Raw genomic sequence first — 17,630 nt, 5'->3', positions numbered from 1 at the left:
TAATGGCCCCTGATGGAAATAAATGTGCATACATAGGCAAACGGATAATATGGAGGGGCACCTACACGCACTGTATATATAGCACCAGTGAAGCTAGAGAAAATAATATTTTATGTATATAAAAAGAAATGTCTTTGTATAATAACATGGAAAAATAATAGCCTAACAAGGCAGGTGACTGTTTTCCAGACATAGTAGTTCTTGACCAACCCTGTGATTAGTATATTTTATAAAGAACTATATTATCATATTATATTGCTATGTAGTAATAAGTAATTACCTATAATAATTCTTACCTCATATATTGTCTGAGGAATCAAGGATTTCTTGTGACTATATCATTAGAAGTAGGAATGATTTCTGTAAAGGACACAGGAAGTTTTTTCTACCATTCTGTCTTTCTATAGGTCTGGTTGACATCCTTGATAATTGTAGGTTTGAATGATCAATTAATCAGAGTTTACCAAATCTGAAACTGCCTCCTATGGCCAGGGATTTAGAAAAGAGTACTGGAGATGGAAAAACAAACAAATCAGCTGAGAAGGAAGTGGGATGCCAAACCAAAGCGTAGCTGTGGAAAACGAGAACATGGAGCTCAAGATTCAAAGATAAAGACAAGAGTTGGGAGTAGTGGAGAGCATTCCTGAGCCAATGCAGATAATTAGGCTTGTCATCTACTGGCTGGCTGTATTTAAACACCAGAGAAAGGGGAAACCTCATTTCAATCTCTAGATGGAATCAGACCAGGATTCCTTGCCTCCAGTGAAGAGTACTGATACATTTACCATTTTTCTGAGGTAGGAAGGGGGTTTCCGCGATTATTCTTAAATAAGTTCTTGAAAACTGAGTCTAGTATTTCCTCAAAGACATTTTGAAGCTCTGTACCTTCAATTATATTGATGTGGCAGGTCATGGGAGTATGGGGCGGAAGGTGAGGTAACTTGTCAGCATTGTACATTGAAATAATTTTAAACTTTCTGATATTTCTGAGGTCCTGTTTGGGTATTAAAGCACTATAGGATGGTTTAATTCTTTCAAAATTATAATTGTGGACTTGTAAATCATAACCTTATGTGTTTCAGAAATACACACAACTGCAGACATCGTGGGATTATTAGCTCAATTTGTTATCTTCAACTTTTGCTTTGTACCTTGCTTTGATTCATGGTCTTTTCTACCCATTTTCTTTGCTTCCTGCTTTTGATTCTATGACTGTCTTTTCAATCAGACTATAAAATCTGGACCCAAATGTGGGCTACACTAACTGAGATTTAAATTCCACAATGTGACAGGTCTGCTATAAAAGAAAGTGACCAATTTTTTAGGGGAGATTGTAATGATACAATGAATTTATCATGTAAAGCCTGGTCATCCAATCCCAAACTCTATTCATAGGATGATCCATAGGACACTCTCCTCACTAGGTGTGGAAATTATATTTGTGAGGGGAACTCTGGCTTTTGTGAAGATCTCTGTGATGGATATTCTTGGTAGGCTGTAGATGAAAATAGAATTGCTGCAGTTCAACTAGGTTTCCCGAATTCCATGTGGATGAAGGTGAGAGAGGTTACCACAATGGGCCAAAGAGCCAAAGCAATAGTCAAATGAAAAAATTGACTGGTAAAAATTTTGACATTAGCCAGTTGATCGTGGTGTCCCTAGAATTCAAGTAGATGAGCAACCTACTAAATAGAGTATGACTTGATTTGTATAATTAGAAAGCTCTAATTCAGTTAAACATGTATCTGTTTTGAATCAACACAATAGTCATTGCTCCTCAGCAAAATTTGACCTACTTCATAGATCCAGAATCCCTCGATCGAAGAGGACAGACCCAAAATTTTATACTGTAAATCTTCCTCTTCACCTTCCCCAAAAGGACATTTCAATATTACTGGGGTAACTGTCCAATGGGGGTAAGTAATCAGACTTTTTTGATATTACTGCACAATACCTCTGAACTGTCTAACCACTAAGTATCCAAAAGGATACTGTGACCCGCCATTCAAGGTAGAACAATAGGAGGTCAGGTAATTGATGAGATCTTGGCTCAGGTCCATCTCACAGTAGGCCCCCAAAGTCACCTTATTATATTTCCCCTGAATCACACAGCAAAATTGGAATAAACATACTAAGTAACTTAGCAGAATCCTCCCATTAGTTCCCTGCCCATGAAATGAGGGCTATTAGGGTAGGAAGGGCAACATGGAAGTCAAAAGAAGTGTCTCTTCTACCAAATAGAAACCAGTAGCAACATCCCACTCCTGGAGGGACTTCAGTGATTAGTACTTGGTGATGACCAAGAACTTGAAAACTGCGGGGATAACTCCAAACACACTCCCATTCATTTTGCCTGTTAGACCCATGCAGAAGGCAGATAGACTTTATCACATTATCACAGTTGGGTGGTGACCACAATTGCCATTGCCTTTTCAAGTATGGGTGTGTTGCTGGAGCAAATCAATACTTTTTTTTTTTTTTTTTTGTAACATGATATTTAGTTCTTGGGCTAGTAAATTATTTTAATCTATACCTGCTAGTAAAGACAAACGAAAGCTACTTGTTTTCAGCTGAGAAGAATAATAGTGCACTTTAATCTCCTATCTCTGGGTATATCAACTCTAGCCCTATCTCATATCAAGTCTGCAGGGAACTTGATAGCCTATCTATTCCATAGATTATCATGCCAATTAATTCTGTTGATGGAATTATGCTTATTGTCAAGAACTCTGTAGAATCAGAGATTTTACCCTATTTAATGGATACAAGCTAGTTTGTGTTTCATGGATACTAGAAGAAGACATGTGACTCTTAGGATAGAGATAAAGGGCTTTTATTACTTGCAGCAAAAGCAGCAGCCAAAGCTCTCTCTTGGTTTGTGTTAATTCCTTGTCTTTGCTGAAATCCCATGAAGGTGACACAGGACCCATGGGCCACATTACAAGAGAAAATGTTGAAGTAAGCGGCAGCAAGCCTGCTCTTTGTATGTAGTGAGATGCTACCCTGTCTCTCAAGGTTGTTCACCACAAAAACAACTCCAAGATAGTATCTCAGAAGGCAGAACTCAGGACCAAGAATTCTTGGTGTACCCAGCAAGAATGTGCAGAGACACTCAATGCCATGGTGGATTCCCTCTCTCAATACTGGCTAGATCTGATCATTGGCAAGGAGCAACAGCTCTTGACAGCTTGGTAAAATACGTGTGCCAGAGGTAGGAAATTATTCATTCCCACAAACATTCAGGAACCTACCACCTATATGAAATCCCTATGGATCCAGGGTTCTGGAATGGACTATTATGATTTTGGAGCGAAGATAACTTTTTCCTTTACAGAAACTGCTTTGGCTTACTACTGGGCCACAGAAGAAAAGGAACATTTAACCATTGATTAACAAGTCATTAGTTGACCTGATCTACCCATAAACTGTGAGGGTTATCTGACTTAAGAAGCCGTAAAGTTCAATGTGTGCACAGAAGCACTCCATCATCAAATGACCTGGTCTATGAAAACATCAGGTTCAAGTATGTCCTGAAAGCATAAGAAGGTTGTATGAATATTTGACTGGAGGTTTATGTGCCCCACTCCTGCTACATTGTCTCCTCCCTCCCAGTCTGTCTCTATGGTCTCTGAGGAGTTCCCTGTGAAAATTTGGCTAAGGAAACAAAATGAGTCTGGTTTACAGATGATTCTCTATAATAATGCTAGAACTTCCTGAAAATAGATGAATACAAAAATACAGCCCCACTCCAGGCTTTCCTTGGAGAGTGGTTGTCATGCGGGAGACCCTGCTCGCTGCGCCATTTGTCGTGCGGGGCGGCCTGCGGGGTCTCTGCTCCCGCTCCCCATACAAGAACGCAGGATATGGTGAGGCCAAAAAGGAACACCCACGGAGCCATAGATGGGGGAGTCATACCACTATATTCTCTCTGGCGGCACTATACTCTCACTGGAGGCTGGATCCACACTGTCCGCAAACCGCCATCCACACTTGCCAGCCCAGCCGCCATCTTCTTGCTGGCCCCGATTCTTCCTCTCTCTCTGTTAGCACAGCCACAGCAGTTATATTAGTGGCCAATGGCTCACTGGTTACAGCTGACGGCCAACTAGCCATAGCTGGTGGCCATGCAATCACAATTGATGGCCATTTACTACCTGAGCCAGCACCTGTCTATGTGAGGCCGAGAGCCTGGAAACTACTTTCTGGGGCTCTGCCCCCACAATGGTGAAGGAAAATTGTTTTAGTGGCAGAACACCGAGCAATGTTTATGGCTGTTCATTTCGTTTGGAATGAGAAATGTTCAGTTATGGATCTGCATTGATTTATAGACAGTGAGTGATGGATTTGCTCAATGATCAGAGGCTTTCAAGTAACAGTTCTGGAAAATTGGTGCAGTTCGACCTGGGGTAAAGGTAGGTGGGAAGACCTTTGCAAATGAGCAGAGAATATAAAGATTTCGGTGTCCCATATGAATGATCACCAGAATGTAACCTCAGATTAGGAATATTTGCATAGTTTTGTGGATCAGAGAACCATTTCTGTAGATGTTAGTCAGCCTCTGTCCTCACAAACCAGGTGGTCATGTTGCCAGAGGTATCCATGGAATTAGCACTGTGCACTTACACTTCTAACATCTTATCTGGCAATAGCCACTGATGAGTGACTGATCTACTCTGAAGTAGCACCATTCTTTGAGGATCAATCTAGACCTCATGCCAAGTTGATTATTTTGGGACACACCCTCATGGAAGGGAGGATGCTTTATTATGACTAGATAAGCCCTTACCCTGGGTATGGATATTCATTCCTCTCCACCATGCTTTTGGCAGGACCACATCCATATACTCATAGACGGCTTTAATCAGGGTATTCCACACAACAATACTGTGGGGACAGAGCCCCAGAAAGTAGTTTACAGGCTCTCAGACTCACGTGGAAAGGTGCTGGCTCGGATAGTAGCTGGCCGTCAGCTGTGGCTGATTGGCCGTCAGCTGTAGCCAGTTAGCCAATTAGCTGCTAATGTAACTGCTGCAGCTATGGGGGAGACCCAAGGAGAGTCGAGGAGAGTGGAGGAGAGTCGTCGGTCGGTTGGCAGAAAAACAGACAGCAGGTCACACGTCTGGTGAACCCAGCCTCCAGTGAGACCATAGTGGTATGACTCCCCTACCTATGGCTCCGTGGGTGTTCCTTTTTGGCTTCACCATATCTTGTGTTCTTGTGTGGGGAGCGGGAGCAGAGACCCCGCAGGCCGCCCCACACGACAATACTTTGACCAAACAACTCATTGGATAGCAGATAAATGACAATTGTATCACACTCATGGAAGTCACTGGTCTTACCATGTTTCCTATCATCTAGAAACAGTTGGCCTGATAGAATACTGGAATAACATTTTAAAGACTTAGGACTAGCACTGCTTTGGCAATATATTGAGGAATTGGGCAATTTCTTTGGGATATAGTATATGCACTCAGTCAGGGATCAATATGTGATGCTGTCCCTTCCTAGCCTGTATTCACAGGTCTGGGAATCAAGGATAGAAATGGGAGTGGTTTCTCTCTTTTATGCTTCAGTAATCTGCTAACAAAAATTTTTGTTTCCAATCATTGTGAATGTGGGCTCTTCTGATCTAGGCATCTTCATTCACAAGACAGGAATGCCTCTGCCAGGGGTCATATCCATGGTTCCATTACACTTGAAGTTGAAGTTGCCATTTAGCAACTTTGGGGTCCTCATGTTAATGAATCAGTGGGCAAAGAAGGATTCTATTCTACTGGCCATGGTGAATAATTCTAAGCATCCTGGGAGATTGAGTTTGTACCGAATAATAGGCTGAAGGCTGAGCATTTATGGAGTGGAGATGATTGCCTGGAGGGCTGTGAAGGACCCCTCTGACACATGGTGACAGGTAGCGGAAAACTACACCTCCACTCAGGCAGGACTGATAATGGACCAGAGCATTCAGGGGAGAAAGTTTGGATCACCCTACCAGGCAAGGAGTTATGACCAGCAAAGTGCTTGCTGAGCACGAAGCCTATGCCAGATGGGCAGCCTTTGAACATAGTTATAAATAGCATTTAGGAACATAGTTATAAATAGCATTTAGGAACAAGTCATCACTTATAAACATTTCTTACTATTCTGATATGAATCTATTTTTAAATATATTGACTAATTATATTCCCCGCTCCCATTCCCCTGTAACCTAATGTAAGATGTATGAACCTCACATCTTAGTATTTAAGTTACAAACTATCAAAGGGTCAGTGTGATTCAGCTAGAAAAGAACATTTTCAGTTGGGCGGAGAAACTTTATATCCTCTTGAAAAGAGAGTTTGTATGTTTTCAGTTGTATAAGACATATTTGTATAATTTTAGGTGGAAGCATGGATTTCCTGTTAATTTTACTGAGAAGTTCAGTATGTGTAGAAGAGCTGTGTGTAGGGAAGCCAGTTTGACAAGGGGTAGACTTTGGTGGCTTTCTATTATGCTATTATAGCCAAGTTGGAATTTACCTCCCCTTTGCAGGGCCAGATTAGATGTGGCAACAATAGGAATTTGTAAGAGATTTGGAAGGAAGAAGCGAATGAGAGGCCGTTTTTATGCTCTGAGTTTGTATAAAATGCCTAACACTGTGACAGATCACACATGTTGTCTCCGTTCTGCTAACTCAGAAAGCGGTGTGAGATGGTACCCAGGTCCACAGCTCTACCAGCTCCCAGGATAGCTCCTCTTTTTACTTCTCTATACCATGGCCCGGGTATGTTTTTAGATCTGTGGTGAGCAATGACTGATGCTAGCTTCTTCTGTAGGTCATTCACATTATCAAGTTCGGATATGATGAGCAACAGGTAGGTTTTATTTCATCCTTTTGCATTTCAGTTTATTCTCGTTCTCCTCCAAGTTATAGGCAGCAATCCTTTCTGACTGTGGGCTAGGCTGACCTATCATGACTTCAGGCTCAACACTAGACATAAAGGCAAGAGCCGAATACAGTGTCATTAGGCAGCTCTCAGAGTCACGTTAGGTCTAATCCCTGCCGCAATTCTCTTGTGCCATATCATTCACTCTCTGATCAAACACTGATATAGATATGGACCTTAGTTTTTTTTATGTTTATGTACCTAATGCTTAACATCATGCCAACATTAATAAATCTTTAATACATCCTGGCTGACTGGTGATGATGGTGGTACTTGATGTGTCTCACTAAGCTAATCCTTCTCAAAGACTTGGTTTACACTTCTGTTCTACTTTTCTTACTCATTTTTAACCTCTCAGACCCCAGCATTAGCTTTATCCCTAAGTGGGCCTGTCATACCCACTCTTACCTCTAGAGGGAGTAATCTGAAAACATCTACAATGCTGGGGGAGGCAAGAGAGGGATGAACAATATATACCCTGTTTCCCCGAAAATAAAACCTAGCTGGACAATCAGCTCTGGTGTGTCTTTTGGAGCAAAAAGTAATATAAGACCCGGTATTATATTATATTATATTATATTATATTATATTATATTATATTATATTATATTATATTATATTATACCCGGTCTTATAGTAAAATAAGACTGTGTCTTATATTAATGTTTGCTTCAAAGGATGCATTAGAGCTGATTGTCTGGCTAGGTCTTATTTTTGGGGAAACACGGTATATAGTAGGGTACTGCAGAAATCCCTCTAGAATTAAAAGTATTGTTTCTTCAAAATAAAACGATAGCATGACTTAAGAAAACAGGCAACACAATAGAATTCAGAGGTCAAATTAAAAGCAAAATTATTAATACCATTTTAAAAGTAAATATAATATTCATATTAAACATCTGAAATTTGTTCACTGAATTTCCAATACTCAGAGTCTTTCAAACTTTTTTAACCTATTAGAGAAATTTTAGCAGTGTTTGTTTCTTCTTAGAAACCCTTATTTTATAACTCTCTTGCCATATAATTATATCTTATGTACATGTTTTAACATGTCTTATTATTTAGTATTATTTAGGTATGGCAACAGATCAGGAGACAATAGTCACAGTTCCCACAAAGAAAGGGCCACCTGGGGAAGCACCAGGGTATGTCAAGAGGGCTCTGGGGCATAGTTGTCTGGTACCTGGGTGATAAGGGCCGGTGGATAGTGGCCTGGAATGTGAGAGTCCGATAATGGAGGTTGTTGGGGGTGTGGACTCCTCTGGATTGATTGGTTTGCATTTGAAAAGCATGCTCTGGATGAGTTGTTTACTATCTCTAGGAATTGGCTAACCCTGAGTAACCCGTCCAGTGTCAGCAAGGCCCCCCATGTCAAAGCTTCAGAATACAGAAAATAAAACACATGGCTAATACAGTATTGACCGTACACATTGCTGATTAAACAGTTGTCCTCACCAATAATAGAATACACATATTTTCAACTCAGAGGAATATCACAGTTTGAGAATTAGGGTGTTCTATTATCTGTGGTGGGGAAAAAAAATTATATTGCCAACTAAATTCAAGTTGTGGAAAAATGAAGCAAAGACTAGCACCTCGGTCTTTTCATTTTATTGAAAAGGAAGGTCATAATGAAGAGTGTGTTCAGTATTATTCTCATGTGTTTTTTGTTGGGTAATTGTAGATGTGAAATGAGTGTCAGAAAAGGCCTTATGGTTTTTGTACTTTTAAATGCTTATGGACTTTACTGTAATTTAAGGTCATACAGAGAAAAACTCAGTTTTGAAATTGCCAAACTATTCATCAAGGAAACATTGTTGGGACCCAATTTTTCAGTTGGAATAAGAGGTAGATAGGCCATTCAAACGCCCTGCATTACAAAAGTCCTGGTCTTATTTTCCTTCCTTCCCTAGTCACAGCTATCTAAAGATTTTTTTCTTTTTTGGATTACTCAAAGAAGGAACTCTTAATTTGAAAAACAGAAAATTAATAAAGTGTTAAGATGAAGGAAGATATCTTGTGCAAACATGTTTAAGGTTGGTTTGTTAAACCCAACTGACCACTCTCAAGGAATAGTACTTTTCTTAGTATTTGAATAGAAAAGTATATTCCACTTTTTATCAAAAGTACTATGAAAAAAATTGAGAAAACACTGGTGTTTTTAAGTCATTCATTTATTTAGTCATTCACTCATTTATTCATCGATTGCCTGCTGTGAGCCAGTCAGTGTTCTCCTTGTTGGAAATGTAATTCTGAGGATCCCTGGGTCCCTGTCATGATGGAATTTACAATCTCATTTGAGAGCTTATATTTTATTAACCAAGTTATGTATCTTATGTCGCTTTGGATGCTCTCAAATACAGAACCATAAACTGTGATTTAAACCAACTCTTAAGGATAAGGAAACACATTATGACACGACAAGAGTTAAGATAGGCTCCAGAGGCAGGGTACTCAAGCATCCAGCTCTGTTTCTCTAGGGATTCTTTTGACTCTGGCCTTCCTATGTCAGCTTAGTCTTTAGGCTGGCTTCTCTTGTGGTCACAACATGGCGGCCAGCAGTTGTAGGGGCTACAGGCTGCCTTGCTTATGACTATCAATAGAAGGAGAAAAATCTAATCTCCAAACATGAAAGAAAAGTTCTGTCCTGTTATCTGATTGTGTCACCCACCTATAGATGAATAGTTATTTTGTCATGTAATAATTCTCTAATGTTTGGATTGACGAAATAATTACAGAACAAAAACATAGTGGCGTTTTTAATGATTGGTTTAATCTAATTTAAGAGTTGTCCCCTTGGAGCTAGGCATACTGTGAGTTTCCTTGTGTGAAAGAGAGGTGAAGTCCACCCACCTTACACCACTCCCCCCAAAAAAAAGTGTCTCAAAAAAAGGTAAAAATGGGACATAAACTCTGGTTGGGCAATAAACAGTAGTTTGTACTTAGTTATAAGGAGAAGTTTTTAAGCCAAATATAAATTTGGAATATATGGATTGCATGTGTGCTTACGTATGTACAAGGCACAGTATAGACTGACCAAAGTATAAAAATAGATGAAGTAAAGTCTAATAGAAAAGTGAAGATTTTAAAATGATAGGAACTGGCATTTGAAAATGCTAAGGATATAACTGTGGTTCATCTCATATTTGGGCCACTTTGCCCAAACATAACTGAATATGTAGAAAATCTTGCACCTTATTAGAAAAACCACATTGTTCTTCTTCCCCAAGTACTTTTCTGCAGATATTAGTATGAATCTGGGAGATTCATTTATTTTTCTTCAGTAATATCTGTTAAATAGTGCATTAAAAATATGGACTTTCAAGTCAAATAATACCAGTTCAAAAATTCACTCTACTACCGTTTAAGAACTCTGCCACCTTGCTTAAGTAAATGAGCCTCCACCAAGATAAATGTTTATAAAATACCTACCTATAATTTAAATGAAATATATTATTCTTGTACAAATTATCTTATGTAACATTGGACTATTTTATGGCTTGACATATTGTGATACATTTCTCACAATACCTTATTCTGACACAGTTGGATGTTTGAGGATGATTTCATTTTGCTTTGAAAAGGTGAATCACTGATAAGTGACTTTGAAGACACAACTATGTCAAAATGTACTGTTCTATTTATATATGTTCTGGTTGCCTATAGATACATTACGTTACATGCTTGATCCACTAATGGTTCTGCAAAGGCCTGGAACGCCATTGGATAAGTTCGGTTCCTGGGACAGATTGTTCCATTTTTCTGTCACTGTTTTAAAGGATTGTTGTCACCACTTTTAATGGTCCCTAGGCTTTCTGGTGTGAATGTTATTTGTGCATTGCCGTTGTTTTCAGATGTTTTCTTGTTTTCCCATTGTGCTTTCTTCTTCTTCCTCCTCTTCTCCCTCCTTCCTCGAGTTAATTCTGTCCTGTTAATTACACTCCAAGGCCTCAGGCTCTCATGATACTCAAAGCTCCTGATGTTAATAATAAATAGCTTTATGTTTCTTAAGCATTGCCACTTTTAAGACAACACATCTGAACAGAATATTTTTAAAAGCTTTTATTAATACTAAGCTGCTAACGATTTTTACTGTATCTTCCTGACTCTTTCCAGGATAAGGAGTCACTAAAAGCAACCCCACTGTGTCCGCACAGCAGCTTCTCAGCTAATCATAAGCACAAGATTATTTCCAAATTCTCCCTTGCAGAATTTATTCTTGTTTTGTTTGTTTTAGTAAATCATTCTCAATGTCCTTGTTGATGTTGATGTTTAGTGCTTCATGATTTGGGAATCCTTATTTTGAATACTAAAGCTTATTTTCCCTTGCACATTAAGGTAGTTTTGAGAACATGCTTTAGAAGTTTAAACTTTTTGATGTGTTTAATCCGCTTCTAGAAAGTTGCTTAGAGAACGACTGCAAGTCTCTATCCATATAATCTGGTATTTTCTGCATTGAGTGATATTTCACAATGGAAATGATAGAGACAATAAAGATGGACAGCTGCTCTCTTTAGCCCGTAAGTATCTGTCACTGGGAATCACAACTATTGAGGAAAGGGGTAGGTAGCCTCCTCTATGAATAAAAGAGATGAACTAATGACTTGTGGTCACAGTTTACTTAGTGAAGAGTGTTGCCTATTTCTTGCCTTTAGAGTAATTCCTCCAGTAACTATGATGATGGTTACTAAAATTTCCCTTGATATCTCATCTATCAGTTTAGTCACTCAGCAAATGTTAGTGTTTTTTTTTTGTTTGTTTGTTTCCCAATGTTAGGCACTAGAGACAAAACGATGAGCAAAATACACATGGGCTTTACATAGAGCTTATGGGCTAATGATGGTGGGGGCAAAATATAAAGGAACGTGATTCCATGAGTTTGATAGTGGAGAAATTGACCTGGTTCACCTGCTTAAAGAAGGGATGATGAGGCTAATGGAGGGACGGGGATTAGTGTAAGAGAGAAGGAAAGAGCCTTCCAGGAAGGAGAAATCATTTATGTAAAGGATCTCAGATGCAAGAGCGCATGGGGGATTGAAGACAAGCTGTAGAGCTAGAGGAGAGAGCATGAACCTAGGAGCCTGGGAGGGACGAGGCTGCAGAGTTCGGTGGGAGCCAGACCGTGCATGACCTTCAGTTGCATGTTAAGACCTTTAGTATCTTCCGTAAGGAGAAAGGTAGGTCACTAAAGAGTTCCGTAAGAGGAGGTGCCATGACCAGATTCACATTTTGAATGTGAATCTGTTTTTCAACTATGGATATTTGTCTAAATCTAAATGCTATGTTTTTCAAATATTTTTATGTATTTCATTTTCTTTCCCATTGTTTCACTTTTTCTCCAGACATGTAAATGTATCTATTTTCTTCCTTGATTTTTTTAAACGGAGTAACAGGATTTGCCATTTGGTCAAACCTCTACTTTGAAAATGAGAAGGTCATGTATTTTAGTCTCGAGATGATGAAGCTTGACTGAGTCACAAAAACCACATGTACTTTTCTAGGGACAAAACTGGCTCTACATGATGTTGCTTTGACATTTGATTAACTGTCTTTTTTTTTTTTCCTCTTTTGGCTGTTACTGATAGTTGAAAGATTGTACAGATTTGCTCTTCATAATAACACCCTGTCCATCAGCTGTTTCAATGCAGAGATTTGTGTGAGCAAGTCCTACTGAAATCAGTGGCAACTCTGGGAAACAATCCAAGAGCAGACTTGGCTCAGAGTCTACAATGGCCTGTAGAGGTGACTTCATTTACTCTTTCAGTTTGATAGATATAAACTATTCTTAGAATTTATTTATTGATAATATCAATATTCCTAAAATCTAGTGAAAAGAGTATTTCATTCTGTTTTTATGTCCACTTATGTAGGCTATTAAACTCTTATCCTCTTCCCCCCATTATAAATCTTTATCCGTATGAATGCTTTCATATATATGAATGTTTTCTTTTATGTGTGTGTGTGTGTGTGTGTGTGTGTGTGTGTGTGTGTGTGTGTAATGAGGTATTTTAGAAAAGGGCCCTAGAATACCCTATCTGATATGTCTTCTGTTTGCTGAGGTCCTACCATCTGTCAAAGTCTTTGTCAATCATACTTTCCTTTACTGAAGCTGATTGAAGAGATCATCATGCTTTCCTTTTCATACTTGGTGATTTTCTGTCTTTTCTTAATAACCACAGAGAGTAATACATATTTATTTGGAAAATTATGTCCTCTATGAGACTTCTTTATTCTTCTTGATTTATGGGAATATTTTTTCCTTTGTATTTGTCTTCCCAGCCTTCAATACACATTAAGTCTTTGATGAGTGCTTGTTGAATGTATGGGGGAGGTTGGAACATCAATCAGGGAAAAAGTGCGTAGTGGCTCTTGCAGAAATTAGTGTGTCATATGAAGAAAGAAAAAAATTTCACGTTTAGATATTATTTATCATTGACTAATGAATATAATAAATACACAAGTAGACAGGCAAATAGATAGAGGATAGATAGATGATATATATAGAGAGATAGTAAGATAAAAAGAACATATGAAATGTGTGAATAACTTTCTATATGCATTTTAGTAGAGAAAAGAACATACAACTATGGAATCCATATGTTTTCCACCTTGTTGTCATTCTAATCCAAAAATAAGTTTTTAAAAATTAAGGATTTTTTAAAAATAGTGAACAGTTGGTAGCTTTAAAATCTGACTTTCTGGTAAAATGTGTTATGTTAGACTGACTACACAAACATTTTCGCAGCTACCATTTAAAAAATAAAACAGAACCAACTGACCAAAGCAAATCCCAAACTCAGATGCTTTTAAATAAATACCTAGATTTGGAAATAGAAAGGCATGTAAGAGGACATTCAAATCTCTGTGTTCTTAAAATAACACATTTCCTTAAACTCTGTGTCACTCATCTTTTAGTCATCTTGCTGCTTCCTTTCTTGGACAGATGCCTCACAAGAATTAAACTAATTTTACTTGTTTCTACTTCCTCCAATGGCACTTTTTTCCAAACCCCAGAGTGTTAAGCAAAATATCAGAGTGCTAATTTATTTTTTCCTAAGCATATTTGCATATTTTGTCCACATGGTTTCAGGATTTTAGTTCATTTAAGTGGACTTCAGGAGCTGGCCAGGTGCCTAGATAGAAGACTTCCTGGGCCAGAGGCTGTTCTCTAAATTCACTTGGAGCCACAAAGGGTCACCCTCCCTTACAGAAAAGGTAGACCAGAAATAAACGCAACCACCATCCCCAGCTTTAGGGAAGGCTGCTTTGGGGCTGAGCAGACTAATGAGAGAAAACAAGAAAGGGAAACATGACCTATCCTTGTAAATGTTGGGGCACAGTTAGTTCTCCACATGGATTTACACCTCTATATGCAAGGACTGTTTGGCAAAAAAAAAACAAACTGTAAAGTTGGTTTGCAGTGATCCCTGATATGCTTGCAAAGTACAATAAAGCCCGGGGGTTGGGGGGGAGACAACTAGAAAAATCTGCACATAATTAGAAATTAAGAAATATAGATTTAGTATTTCTTTGGGGTCATTTCCTTTTATGCTGTGGGTGGTGGAGTCTGGTTGGTTAGGGAAAATGGCAGGAGCGAAACTCCATGTGGGGATGGGGCGGGAATGGAATGGAAATCCAGTTAGTGTCAACAGTGTGAGGATGGCTTGCTGGGGTGGACTAGCTACACATGCAGACCTTACTGACTGGATGAACGGCAGCACTGCCAGCAGGAAGCCAACTGGGTGGGAGATCACGGAGTGCCCGAGGCAGAGCCACGTAGGCCACCAGCAGCAGGAGTGGGGTGTCTTAAGCCTGAGATGCTGCTGCAGGGCGGAAGGTTCAGGCCTTGAAGGCACAGCACAATTTTAAATACCCAGATGCTTCTGGTGGAGATTCAATGTATTGTGGAGGGCAAAACCACCGTGATTTCATCCTATGATGTCCTGCCCACTTGAGGTTAGTGGTGTGAACTTGGTTTCTCCTGTGTTTTATCCTGCTGGTCTGACTGAGGGTATTTTGATATTCCATGGCCAAGAGATCCAGATGTTACATGGTGTGTCTTTGTTGACACCAACTTCCAGGTCTGGTTGCCGTGAGCGGTTTGCAGGATGTGCGTCTTGGTAAGATCTGGGTTAGAGTAGAACTTGGTTCTAATAGAGTATACTACCTTTATCAAACCATCCTTCAGGGGCTTCTGTTGGCGAGAATCCCTCCAGGGACTGACAGTATTGTTTTTATCACCTTGATTGTGCCACATTCTGAATGGTGACTTCAGCAAGTGACATTGAGAGAGGTCCCATTGGTAGAGGAGCAAAACGATACTTCCTGCTGTGAGAGACAATCTTGGAATACTGACTTTCAGAAGAGCATCACTCTTGGACTCCTACAGCAGACCCCATTAGGGAGGTCCAAATAATGATGCATTTGTGCAGTGAGTGGGTCTGTAGATGCCTATCCTGATCCTAAGACTATAACCACAATATCCCTTCAGCATCTGACATGAGCAGGGATTAGGATAAAGTTGTTACTCATGCATGAATGGAAACCTCTATTTTCCTTGTATTGAAACTCAAATTTATAGGCTATTGAAATTGCATTTCTAATATTTTGAACTGCTTCTTGATATTCCAGAAGCTTTAAAAATCCCTTTATTTACTGAGAAATGCCATAAAGTGAAACGTTTTTATGCTTGCTTCCAGAAGGAATGTAGTTACATATTTTTGGAAAAATTCAGGAAACAGTGTGGGCTCTGTTACTGTGGCTAGGATGATCTAACCCAGCTTCTTAGACTTTTATGACAGTGAAAACAAAGAAGTATATTTTGTACCATGATCTGATTAGCACTCACAGAAAAACACAAAAGCTTCAAGAGATGATAGTGTCCCTTATTACATGTTATATTTTCTGTTTTAATTATATTTCATAACAAAATACTGGCTGTAACTCATAAAGTTGATTTCATTACCCACTAATGGGTTGTGTTGTCCAGTTGGAAAAAGAGTGATCTAACAGGAATCATATAGAAATGGCACTTGGTCTGTGTTGTCCTGGTTAATTTTTTCTCCCACATAATGGCCATTTCCTAAAAAGCGATCCCTTGCATTGCCTTAAGCAAAACCACATGGCTACTTGTAAACACACAGTTTTCCTTCTATCTGATACAAATCACTACAGTTGTATGAGATATTACGGTATCTGGGCTTCTTTGGCTAATATCTAAAATGTAACTGGGTACAAGTTTATTTTTACTTATATTTATGATATTTTCTCAGAGAGAATCAATAAATAACCACCTAATACTTAGGGAAAACAATTAAGAAGTTTACTTTCAAATAATTAAATATGGTGCATTATCTAGGAAAACAATACTAGTAGAAGACTCATTGGGATAAGTGGCAAATTTCAAGTACTGAATGCGAATTACATAACAGTATGTATCTAGCTTAGATTTCCTGATTATGATAATTGAATAGTTGTTATGTAAGAGAATGTGGGTGTTCTTGGAAAATACATATTGACATATTTCAGGGTAATGCAATTTCCTCTCAAATAGGAAATGAATCAGAAAAAATATGTATGAGGATATATGCATGTAGAGAAAGAGAATTGTGAAGTGATAAACAAATAAAGCAAAAAGTTAATACTAGTTGAATCTGGTTAAAGAGTGTACCATTTATGCCATTATACATTTCATGCAGCTTCAATATATTTTTGAAATTATATTAAATTTAAAGCTAAATAAAAAAAGAAATATACTTCTAAATAACCTATGGTTCATAGAAGAAATAATAGAGAAAGTTAAATAATGTTTTAGTCTGAATGATCAAAACACTACTTGAACCGTGTTTCCCCGAAAATAAGACCTAGCAGGACAATCATGCGTCTTTTGAAGCAAAAATTAATGTAAGACTTGGCGTTATATTTTATATTATATTATATTATATTATATTATATTATATTATATTATATTATGTCATATCATATATCGTATCATATCATACCATGTCATATCATATCATATCATATCATATCATACCTGGTCTTATAGTAAAATAAGATCAGGTCTTATATTAATTTTTGCTCCAAAGATGCATCAGACCTGATTGTCTGGCTAGGTCTTATTTTTGGGAAAACACAGTAGAATGTAGGTAAAAAAGAATATAAAGGGAGATTTTTCAATGTTAAACGCAGAGCTTTAAACTGTCATCCCAGGAAGTCAGAAAAGAACACTCACCTTCCTCCAAAAGACACATAATTGAAGGAATAAAATAATACAGAAAAGACCAGAAATTAATCAAATAGAACACACATAAACAATAGGGAAGATTGACAAAGACAAAAGTTGTTTCTTTGAAAAGTCAAACAAAATTGACAAACTTCTGGCAAGATTCATCCAGTAAAAAGAGAAGACAACAATAAACAAGTCAGAAATAAAGAGGGCTATTACTAGAGATGTCACAGACTTAGATACATATAATGGAACAAATGGTTTCATGAAAAGGTCTACAAAGCATAAAGTAAAGAAGTATTTCTATGTACCAAACTTTTCTGGAGGGAATTGGGAAAAATAATACTGAATTTATTTTTTGAGACTTGCAAAAATTGCATTTCAAAATCTGACAACAGTACCGTAAAGGAAAATTATAGGTCAAATGTATTTATGAACTAGATACATACCTTCTAAATAAAATACTAGAAGAATGAATC

This window comes from Rhinolophus sinicus, chromosome 16, assembly GCF_057876585.1.
Source record: "Rhinolophus sinicus isolate RSI-liver-muscle chromosome 16, RSI-T2T, whole genome shotgun sequence".
Lineage (NCBI taxonomy): Eukaryota > Metazoa > Chordata > Mammalia > Chiroptera > Rhinolophidae > Rhinolophus > Rhinolophus sinicus.
This window is presented reverse-complemented; position numbering follows the sequence as displayed.